The sequence below is a fragment of the Tiliqua scincoides genome, chromosome 14 (assembly GCF_035046505.1).
Source record: "Tiliqua scincoides isolate rTilSci1 chromosome 14, rTilSci1.hap2, whole genome shotgun sequence".
Classification (NCBI taxonomy): Eukaryota; Metazoa; Chordata; class Lepidosauria; order Squamata; family Scincidae; genus Tiliqua; species Tiliqua scincoides.
The window spans coordinates 1,841,744-1,853,904 of NC_089834.1; positions in this window are offsets into that span (position 1 = coordinate 1,841,744).

Consider the following 12,161-nt stretch of genomic DNA (forward strand, 5'->3'; position numbering starts at 1 on the left):
AGTTGGTCAGGACTGGGCTGCGTGTTTTTAAATGCACATTTTACAGTTTTCCAAAGGAAATGAATCTCAGTGGCGTGACCCCTGGAACTGCTTGCCACTTGATGAGATGCAAAACAGTATCCTGAGGTGAGCCAGGCACCCACATCAAGGTCTTGGTGAAGGGCCGTTCCTCAGCAAGAGGCCATCACATCTCCTGTAGTTTGTTTGCCATTGCAGAGCAAATCTCTTCTGGGGCTGAAGACGAGGCTTCCACGGCGGCTGCACTGAACCTGACAGGCCTGGTTATAAATAGACTTTCCCTGCAGCTCCCAAATGAGCCATTGAGGTGGAATGAGTCAGTTTTGCCCGCTCTGTGGCGCTCCCAAAACCATCGGGCTGGAAGTGGGTGCCAGAAGCAAAGGCACCGACTTGTTCCCTTTCCAAGTGCAGAGGCCCAGCTTGGGGGGGGGGGAAGCCCCTATTTGTATGACAGCCCCTCACACAAACACATTCACAAGCCCACTGCCAAACTCTCCACTGGCTGACTTGTGGAGTAAAAGCCGAACACAATTCAAGATCTATTTGTGCTTTTGGTTTTCTGTGGCTTTAGAAGTTGGGGGTGAAACTGGTCACGGAGAGAGAATTGGTGGGGGAAACAGGAAAGCCCCATTCGATGATGATGTCGGGTACATGTTCTCTGAATCACGAGTGGACAAATGGCAGTGCCACAAGAGTAGTTGGGAACAAGGCCCATGAGAGGGGCGTGCAGGGGATGCACCGAACACTGGGGTCAAAAGGGGGGCCTGGCAGCCGAAGAGGGGGTCATAAACTTCCTGGGATCTTACATTTTTCCAATTTCACCCAAACTAACTGCCCATACAGGATGCTGGGGGGTGCTATCGTGGACACATAGTGGCAGCTGCTGCCGCAAGCCACGTGTGCCAGGCCAAGGAATGCATACATGACACTCCGTAACACAGTGTCAGATATGGGAGGAACCTGGCCTGACACAGGAGCTCTTTGGCTTGTAGATTCACTGATCACTAAGGAGTGTGCTGAAGTTCAGGAGTGCAGCTGCAGAAGTATGTTTTGGTGCAAACAGGACACTCTCCATTCTGGTGTGAACCTAAATAAGATGGTGCTAATTTCCTGCATTGATTTTCTATATTCTAAAGATTTCAGAGAGACTTGAAAGTGTATCTGGTTTCTGTATCTAGCTGCCAACACTATGCGAGTAGCGAGTAGACCTTGGCTCTGCATTGGGAAGCTTGGTAGACCTGGATTCTAAAGATATTTACAGCTGTTGCCATCCACCCTGTTTTCACCCCCTCTCCTCTCCCTTTGGGAAGGGACCCAAAAGAAACTTTGTGCCCCCTTATATAATTCCCTGGTGGGGAAGCCTCCAGGGAATTGTTCTGAAGAGACTGAAACATCATGCCAAAAAGGCATCACTCCCTTGGCACCTGAGAGAGTGCCCCAAATGCCACCCCTCTGACTCAGAGGCTCCCATTTCTGGGATTGGAAACAGGAAGAGGGGAATGGAGCGGAAGAGGAAGTGAAGACAAGTGGGTGTGAGTGTTGGAGACACTCCTCATTCTCATCTCCTTCACACTTCCCCTTCATTCCCTCTCTTCTTTTGTGAGGACTGAGCTCTCCTTGCTACCTTCTTCCAGCTCTCTGCTTCCCTTAAGGGCAGCCTCTGCATAAAGTACAAGAAGAAAGGGGAGACACTTTTAAGTCAATGCCGTTGCAGAAGGACTACATGGACAGGCAGGTGGGTCATTTGTGGTTTGCCTGTCAGCAGCATCTGAAAGCCATCAACAGCTCCTAGCCAGCCCACCTGCTGGGCTTGGCATGTGCCAGCCAACTGGGCATCTGCACCCACCTGACCAGGTCAAAGGGCAGCTCGGGATGCCCCAGTGGTTATAAACCATTCCATCAGACAAGGTCAAGCCTGGGGATGCCCACACCGGTTCTGATCTGGCTCTCTCTGAGCAAACCTGTGCATAGTCCATCCAGCCTCTTCCCTGGGAATCTGGAAAGCTAAGACCTGGAGTGAGTGCCGAGACGGACACAGTGTTGTGAGCAGGAATTAGTTTGCTTTGAAGTTTGCCTGCCATCACCTGCTTGTAGTTTTGCTAAAATCTACCCCTGGGCTCTCACAGCACCCCAGACGTCTTCCAACCCTGCTGGTATTCAACCCCTGTGTCCTTTTTGGTGTTTTAATGAACTCTTTTGATGCTTTAACTCTTCCTCTGCCTGCAGTTAGTTGCACTCAGCCAGAGCCTTGCCCCACTTCTCCCACAGTCTACTTTTAGGGGAAATTCTCTAGGGATCTGAAAGGGGCTTTCAAGTATGGTACATATGGTCTCTGTCTCCCTCCCTCCCCCCCTCCCGGCTTTGCCTTCATGGGCCTAGTCCAGTCAGATTTTGTTCCTGGCACAAGGCCCATCTGGCACAAGGCCAGGGAGGGGGGCTCTCATCCCCCCTCCCTGGCACCAAAGATTGTGAGGAGGTGGAGGTGAAGTGGTGTAGAGGGACAGGCAGATGGAGGTGGGGGCTTCTGCCCATTTTCCCTCTGAGGCAACTGTCAGCCTGATAGCCCTGAAATGCCCCTCTAGTTTCTGGTCTGATCGGCTTTGCAGATGTTTGAAGGAATATTTATTTTCAAATAAAATAAAACAAACCTTTATTGTGATACCAACAAACTACTCCCTCCAGGAAGGTGTCAGTCTATTTATTTTAAATATATACATGGTGTCTTTAAAAAAAAAAGTACAGTGGGCGCTCTTTATCTATAGGCTTGGCATCCATGGATTGGAATATCTGTAAATATTGAGAGGGCTGGAGGGCTTCAGAGGACCACCCGGATGTGACTAGAAGTGGCTTCTGACTGCATCTGGGAGGCCACATGTGACCTTCAGTGGGTTGGGCACAGCCCCCAGGCAAGCGATTGCAGTGCTGCGTGGGCTCCCCATGGTTTCATTATCTGCAGAATTTGGTATCCACGGGAGTGGATGGTCCTGGAACAGATCCCCTGCAGATACCGAGGGCCCACTGTACACACATTTTAATGAGCTCCAATTCATACATAGCACCTTGTAGAAAACCTGCAACCCTTGGACATCGAAGGGAAGCCATTGAGGAGATCCCAGTACACACGTCAGTGGAGGTCTCCAGATGCCTTCGTCAACAATTTCAGTGGTGCCAGCAGGGAACACTTGGTTTAATTCACACAAATGTGTGAGTTATCATAGTATTATCATAGTATTCTGTGTGTGGATTATAGCATAATACATAATACATTTGACATGAGGAAAGACTACAGCATTTAGACCAGCCTGGAAATTAAAAACACAATAATAATTCTACAATAAAAATGATTAACATTTCAAAAAGTTACAATTACCAGGGATGTGCCAGAGCCACAGTACCGAGTCTCGAGTCAAGTCCCAATATTAGCCTTTTGTTCTCAATACCTTTTCTAATGATCCCAAGCATAGAATTGGCCTTCTTCACTGCCGCCGCACATGTTCACTGTCTGTGCCTCTTCTTCTTTAGCCATTATTATTATTCATTTCATGTCATGACTATTACTGAAAGTAATTTTGTCCTGGGGAGGGGGTGCCAAAAATTTATGGGCCCCAGGTACCAAATGACCTTGGTACACCACTGCCCTCCGGATCTGAGGTGCTGAAATGAGGCTCCCTGTCTTGACGCTGTGGAAACACAAGTGCTTTTGGGTGGTGGGATGTTGGCAGGGTGTGGGGGGGGGGAATTGGGGCTCCCTGGCGCAGTACAGGAGCTGGTTTCCACAGGACTCTCCCCTGCTTCTGGAGGGGGCAGAGGCAGGGCAAGCCCCCCACTCCCTGTGAGGGAGAACAGCCTGGAGCAACTGGAGCTGCCCCGCTGCTATTAATAAAATGTTTGCAGCCACTTAATCATCCAGCTCAATTGCCCTCCTCTTCCTGCAGGCCCCTGGAGTATCGGCGTCGCTGCCTACTCCCCGGCTCCCCGTGCCCAGGCATGTGAGTGAAGGCGAACAGCAGGGAAGTGGCTCATTGTGGAAGGCGGCCGCCGAGTTCGAGCAAAACCGGGCCTGACAGGTGACTTTTGCAATCTCCTCCGCGCAGGAATAATCGGCCCTGTTGCTGGCGCGCCCATTAACTCCACTTCCCACAGCTGTCACTCACCAGCAGGCCTCCCGTCCTCAGTCCTGTCATGGGGCGTTCTCTCCACAGAAGGGGCCATGGCTCTCCCCACACCTGTCAGGAGCTCAGAGCCTCCTGTCTGACAGGTGTTTCCCAAAACAAGGTGGCCTTTACAGAAGGTAACAGGATGGAACACAGTCTTGGCTGGCCCAGGAAGGTCTCGTGGGTGGCCCCCCAAGTGAAGCCTGGTAGGGCATGTGCTTGAAGTCCACATCTGGGCCTGGCCAACACCTGAGGCAGTGAAGGCCCACTGCTGCTGCCATTCTCCCCACCACCCCCTGGCAAGCCAGGGGTTGTGGGAGTCACAGCAGTGAACTGTCGTCTTCTTCTCTACTGGCCACCTGATAATTATTTGCTTATCAACTTATATTCCACCTTTCTGCCCCAAAGGGCACCCAAGTGTCCTGTCCCCTGATGCTGTACCAGGAACTGGAGTTTCTGGGAACTGTTGTAACACCCAGGGACGAAAGAGGACAATGTCCAGTGGCCACCTGCCCTCAACGGCCTCCCACTCCACCTTCCCTTTGGGCTCTGGGCTCCTGGTCACCTTTCCAATTGGAGGCAGTGGTTAGATCTTCCTTCCCTTCCCCCAGTGCTATTGTACAAATCCTGCTGCCTCTGGCCCCCCCGCCCCCGTCCTGAATATGTGCAGTTTAGGCCTAGTAGTATTGCAAAGCCTGAACCAAAGAAACCCAGTAACACAGAAGGGGCTTGCAGTCCTAGCTGAAAGGAATTTACAGCCCATGGAAAGTGATGATGTAGCACCTCAGCAGACATAGAGGCGCCCTGAGTCTCCAGTGGGGAGGGTGAGAACAGGGAGAACTAGCATCCAGCCCCACTTTGAGAAGATTCTGTCCCCAAGAGTTCTGATTGGGCAGTTTGAAATGAGTAGAGAGTCACACCATCCTCTTGGCATGAGAAGTATAAGAACAAAGCCCAAAGGGGTGTCTTTTGCCTTTTGTTCTTGTCTTCGTCCTTGGTTTTTGTCTTTTGGCGTGGGTGTACATCCTGCCCATGTGGCCTCATAGGTAACTGAGGATCTACAAAAGAAGCTGACCCAGGTGAGCGTTAGGAAATAATAGAGATAGCCAGTTAGCTTTATTATTTTATGCTGATATGTTTCCTAGAAGTTTTATGCCTCTAGCGTCTGCTGCCTTTTGTAACTTTTTGTAACCCTATGGACTTAATAAAGTAAAAATCCTTTTACCATGTTGGTTCATTGTCTGTTGGGGGCAAAGGTTCAGAATCTGTTCTGTTCTGAAACCTTTATTGGCATATCAACACGATTTGCACCAGAGTCTGCTTCACCCCTGCTGTGACACTTGCAGGTGGTGGCCTGAGGGAGGCCTTGTGTCTCCTGCACCAGTGGATGCTCCCCGCCACATTTTGGCAAGCCTCCCTGTTGGATCCTGGCCTTGACTGGCTTACCCAGTGCTGTGGGGAGGGGGGGGCAGAGGCAGCAGGATTTGTACAATAGCACTGGGGGAAGGAAAGGAAGATCTAACCACTGCCTCCAATTGGAAGGGTGCCCAGGAGCCCAGAGCCCAAAGGGAAGGTGGAGTGGGAGGCCGTTGAGGGCAGGTGGCCATTGGACATTGTTCTCTTTCATCCCTGGGTGTTACAACAGTTCCCAGAAACTCCAGTTCCTGGTACAGCATCAGGGGACAGGACACCTGGGTGCCCTTTGGGGCAGAAAGGTGGAATATAAGTTGATAAGCAAATAATTATCAGGTGGCCAGTAGAGAAGAAGACGACAGTCCACTGCTGTGACTCCCACAACTCCCACTGGCATGCACACAAATTGCACTCTTTCTTTCCAAGTCTTGCTTGCAGGCCTCTCAGGCAATCTCATTGCCCCCCACCATACACAACAGTGCTGCGGCATGTTGTGTTTTTTTTTGGGGGGGGGGGGAAGGTGAGTTCTCTTTGACTCCAGGATCTTGCTCCAGCCTTTCTATCTGAGGAGGCGAGTCTTCCACAGCACTGTCAAAGGCCTCTGTTTGTCCAATGTAGCCTGCCATCTCTCACAGCTTCAAGGTACTAGCCCTCAAGGTTTTCTGGTTCCCACCTTTGTTGTCAGTTGTAAGATATTTGCAGGAAATCTTATAACCCAAGAATGACCATAGAGAGAGGGGGGGGGGATGGATGCATAACTTGACATTTTATTGAGTAATAAACTAGGGGCGTGCAGTGGGGGGGGGGGACAGGTGAGGCAGAGCCTCTCCACTGGAGTCCTTTGAAAAGCACCACCGCCTTGTGAGGCACCCAAGCACCCACAACCCACAGGCAGAGCGCATGGGTTGTGGATGCTCAGGCTCCTCACATGGTGGCAGCGCTTTTCAAAGGACTCCAGTGGAGAGGCTCTGCCTCACCTGCCTCCCCCCCCCCACCCATTGCATGCCCCTGTAATAAACGCAGTACAGTAGGCCCTTGATATCCGCAGGGGGTCCATTCCAGTACACTCCATGGATATTGGGCCTTCTGAGGTGCTGGGAGGCTGTGTGCTACCTTCCCTCACCTCAGAAGGCTCCTGGACTCGACTGGAAGGCATCTGGGAGGTCCTCTGAGGCATGTCTTTTAGTTCTGAGCTGGCTGGTTAGAATGGTGCAATCAGGAGAGGCTCCCAAATAATGAGATGCTAGACACTGTGATTCCCTGGGGTGGGGTTTGTCCTGACTGTGTGGTGTGTGTTTGGTCCAGGTTGACTTCCACAGCCCCAGGACTTTGGTTGCTTGGCCAACAGATTTCCACACACTGACATGCAAAGCCTGCAAGGGGTGGGTTTAAGAACATAAGAACATAATAACAGCCCCACTGGATCAGGCCATAGGCCCATCTAGTCCAGCTTCCTGTATCTCACAGCGGCCCACCAAATGCCCCAGGGAGCCCACCAGACAACAAGAAGACCTGCAAGGCCTCCTGGGAATTGTAGTTTAAGAACATAAGAACAGCCCCACTGGATCAGGCCATAGGCCCATCTAGTCCAGCTTCCTGTATCTCACAGCGGCCCACCAAATGCCCCAGGGAGCACACCAGATAACAAGAGACCTCATCCTGGTGCCCTCCCTTGCATCTGGCATTCTGACATAACCCATTTCTAAAATCAGGAGGTTGCGCATACACATCATGGCTTGTACCCCGTAATGGATTTTTCCTCCAGAAACTTGTCCAATCCCCTTTTAAAGGCGTCCAGGCCAGTCGCCATCACCACATCCTGTGGCAAGGAGTTCCACAGACCAACCACATGCTGAGTAAAGAAATATTTTCTCTTGTCTGTCCTAACCCTCCCAACACTCAATTTTAGTGGATGTCCCCTGGTTCTGGTGTTATGTGAGAGTGTAAAGAGCATCTCCCTATCCACTCTGTCCATCCCCTGCATAATTTTGTTCCTGTAAGTTGTGGCAACTGATGCTTCATGACCCCTTTGGGGTCCCAACCCCAAGCCTGAAGAACACTGCTGTACCCCACCCTTGGCCAATGTCTCTTTTTGCCTAGATTTCAAGGGCCTTTGGCATAAGTTTGCTTTCACCAGAAAAGGAGGGGTGAAGTGAACGGTGCAGCTTATATAATGCCCTTATTGCTTATTAATGACTTCGGAGAAGGCCTTCACTCGGCATTTAGGGAATTATGCAGAGCAGGGCTGAAGCCTAGGCTGGTGCCTGGTGCACGAGGCTCACTGCGTCCTCCTAATAATGGCACCAAGTGACAGGACAGCCCCCCCCCCCATCCTGGAGAGCAAAGACATGGCAGGTGACCCCTTTGGGGGATAATGAGCTGTGGGTGCTTTTTGGAGACCAAAGACTCCAGGCAAGATGACTTCAGCTGCTTAGGAAATTTGATAATCTCCCCAAACCGAGAAGCATGAAGAGGCTGATTGCTATTAAGGAGAGAAGCTTCTGAGTCATCGGAAAGAACACATCAGATGGGATACTAAAAAGAAGATCACACCATCAGCCAGGGAAAGAGTCTGAGCAGCGCTGAGAAATCTATAGCTGCAAATCTCTAGCAAAGTGCCCCCCCCCCCAAGGAACAGGCGGAGGGGGCAAGGGCTGGGGCAGAGCCAGGGGACCCAGGGCAGGAGGGCTCCCTCTGACAGGTTCCGGCTGTCAGGATACGAAATGCACAAAGAGGAGTCCAGAAGCAGCAGCAGCAGCCAGGGCCAATGAGAGCGGGGCGCAGGGGTAAAAAATACCCAGGGCCAGCGATGCTCTCATGTTCCAGCCCAGGGTTCTGGCCAGGGCTGGAGGTTCTTTGGGATCTGAGGAAGAAGCAAATCCAGTCCAAGATTGTCATAAAAGAGCTTTATTTGTCTAAACTCAATGAGTATCAATTTATAGGAGCACCTCCAGGCATAAGACCAACAGTGTTTTCAGGTGACCCACTGGGCTATGCAGCCTGGTGGCATCCATCAACATTGTCTGGGGGCAAAGCAATGGCCGAATACAGGGGCTGATCAAGGCCAGGCTGAGGGTTACTAAAAATGGCATCCCAATGAGCAAGAACAGGCCAATGGACAACAAAGTGGCACATGGAAACTATGCACTTCTATTTCCTGGGTTCTCATCCCTAAGAGGCATCTCATCAAACAGGTGCAGCAAATAATTGGCTGAGCAGGTACCATCAAAAGATAACTATCAGCCTTTGGGTCTGGGAAAGCGTGACGTGATGGGCCTTCTTCAGACAACCAGCTGCAGGTGAGGTCATTTGCTTTTGGGCCTAACACTTCTGATTATCTCATGGGAAGAGTATGAGGATTTCCAGAGAGAAAGCAGACAGTTTTCAGAAAGTGGGAGTCTTGGAGAGAAGGTGGCTGCCAGGACTTGCACCGTCCGTTACATCTTATACTGCTAAAAGGAAGCCAGTCTTTGCCAGTTGTTGCTGGGGAGGGCCAGTGGCTCAGTGGCAGAGCTGGGTTTGCATTCAGAAGGACCCTGTTTCAGCCCCTGAAAAGGACCAGGCAGCAGCTGATGAGAGATCAATGCATCTGCCTGTATCCTGGAGTGCAGCTGCCAGTCAGTGTAGGTTATACTGGGCCAGGTGGACTCAGCCAGACTCAGCCTGGCAGCTTCCTGTGTTCTCCAGTGCTGACACTCACAGATGTTGGTGTGTGATGAAAATAGTGGCTGAAATGCTGCAGGAAAGCAAGATTGATGGGAAGTTAAATCAAACAGTCCTGGTGATTTTAGGAAGCAGAAAACAGATCCTGGTGCTCCAGGCCACCCAAAAGCCAACAGAATTTGGAGATCAAAGAGGCAAAATCACCCCTGGAGTAATCACTGGATTTACACCAAGAAGGCAGGCAGCTCCAGAGCCCTGAGTGGTGAGGATCAGGCCTCGGTGCACCAGCCGCTTGGACGCAGCCAGGGTGCCACTGAGGGGCCGTGGGTGGAGGCCTCGAGTCTCCCTTATCCTAGCATTAGCATATATCAGCCTGATGAAGGACACCCAGCTTCTCCAGGCATCAACAGATATAGCATGTGCCCTGCCGGTCACAGGCACAAATCCTGCCCCACGGCCAGCCAAGTTCCCATCCCGGGAGGGCTGCTGGTGGATCCCGTCAACCAGATTCCGGCTCGTCCTTGATTTGTCGTGTTTACATTTCCCAGTTAGAAAAGTGACATCTATTTCCTCGTCAAGTGCAAACACATCTTGAAAGAACGGATGACATTAAACGCTTTTTAAAAGCCCTCCCCCCACCCAAGAGGGCCTATGTACCCCTGGAGCATCCACTCGTTGCCACAGATTCTGCTCTCCAAAAAGCCTTTCCTCTCTTTGAACCAAACTCTGGCTGGGGTCCATCACTCCTGTTGGGAATGGTTTTTGAAATGGATTCAGCAGCAAGAAAAGAAGGGGGCAGGTTCCCCCCATTTCAACCCAGGCTTGTTCTCTGCACCCCACTTGCACCCCTCACTCTGAACCCTCATTAGCCAGTGGGGTGTGAGAACGGAGCATTGACTGCAGCCAGAAGAGACAGGCAGATCGCTCTTTGTCAGCACTGGTCAGCCAAGAACATGAGATTTGGGCACCCCAGCTTGGCAGTGAGTGGCAGCTTGTGGGCTCAGAGCTGACACCCGCACAAGCAGTGGCCCTCTGGCTACCAATCACAGCTCCGGTCCCACACATGGCCAGTCCGCTGCTGTTCAGCTCCTCCTTTCCAAAGGTTGCCCCCACCCTGATGCAAGCCTGCGGAGGAAGAAGCGTTGATTAGATGAGGTCAGCCCAAGTTCCCACACACACACCCAAATGTGTGAATGATGAACTGATAGATCTAAAGGGGCATTTGCAAGTCAGGTGGAATCTGTGGAAGGCATTTTTGGTCTTGCAGCATGCTTGGCACGGAGGGTCAGTTTTCAACAAACACAGGGGTTTGGTTGCTCTGTGAAAGTGGAACTAGCACAAGGGATTCTGGACCATCAACCCGGAACCTGATGACCAGGGTCAGCCCATCCATGAGGGTGTGGGAGGGGGTTGCCTCAGATGGTAGATGGGGGGGTGTCTACCACTTCTCCTCCTGCTGCTGCTCTCTGAATTCCAAAAGGAAGAGGGGAACAGGACAGAAGAGGCTGCGTGGTGGAGAGGAGGTTTAGAGAGCATCTCCACTCTAGCCCACCACTCTCCTCTCCTCCCCGCCACACTTCCTCTTTCCCTTCTCCCTCTTCAAAACTATTATTGACAGGAGGAGAGGGGATGGTGGCTGTGACTGCTGTGGCACCAGCTGGGGGTGGAGCCCTTGACACTCTATCCATGGCCAGTGGAAACTGTTGTGCCACCTGAGCTGCACATCGCTTTGCAGTCTGCCCACCAGCAGTCTCTTGAACCAAAGCAGCAGATGTGAAGGCTGGGATTGCGCCCAGTGTGCTCTGGGCCTCCTCCTGTGCAGCCTGTGCAGATGGAAGAACCGTCTTGCTCCTTCCCCCACCGGGCTCTTTTAAAGCCCCCGTGGAGAAAGGTGAGGGTGCCAGACCGCCGTGCGCAGGGTCAGAATGCAGAGACCTCCCATCTTCCACCATGTGGGCTCCTTGTACAAAGCAGGCCATGCAGAGCACACCAGGAGCGTGGCCAGCACCTCCTGGGTTGGTTAAAGAGCCATGCAGAGGAAGAGGCCAGTAAAGAGTGTGGTGGTGGGTGTTTGCTCAGCTCCCCTCTACTCAAGCTCATGGACAGGCCAGCTGAGGTTTGAGGCTGGGCCTGGCCTGGAGCGACATCTCTGCTGAGCAGCGGGCCCTCTGCAGACCCAGAGGAGAAAAGGGCTGCACCGCCTGCACCTCCCAGAACAGCAAACAAAGCACAGAAGGTCTGGCCAGAAAGGCTGGCAGTGCCACGAAGAGGAGGGGGCTCTTTTCTTCCCCTGTGGTGGGCTTGCAGGGTGGCTAAGCCATTTTGGAGAACAACAGGGGAGGTGTGTCCAATGGCTTCAATGGTTTCATTTTAACATTTTTATTCCCACGTTTTTATCCTTTGGACGCTTAGCTTTTCTGTGGCTCTGCTTTGGGCCCCAGAAAAGCGGCACAGAAATCCTTCAAGCAGGTAAACAAGCAAGCAAGCAAGCAACAACAAAAACAAAGAAGAGGACCCAGGCAAACAGGGTTGCAGCTCTTCCTTCTGTCTCACTGCCTGATGCTGAAACCTCCCAAAGTGCCACTTCTAGCAGCTCTGAAGACCACCACAGGGCACGACCCGAGGGGCATCGGCACCCAGGAGTGTGCCAGGGAACGCTGTGGGTACTGAAGGCAAGGAGCCTGCCTGGATGCCCAATAAAGGGGTGAGAGGGGGACAGGGCAGTCATATCCAGTTCCTTCCACCCTAGTATGCCCAGCGCAGTGGGGGCCAGCCCATCTCTGCCGTCGCCGCTGCCCCCCTTCAACCTTGGACCCAACATGCCTGGGAGGGGCCTGCTGCCCTGGAGAAGCCTCGTCACCCAGCACTTGAGCAGACTGCAGAGACATATGCCCAGCCACGCAGGGACAGGCC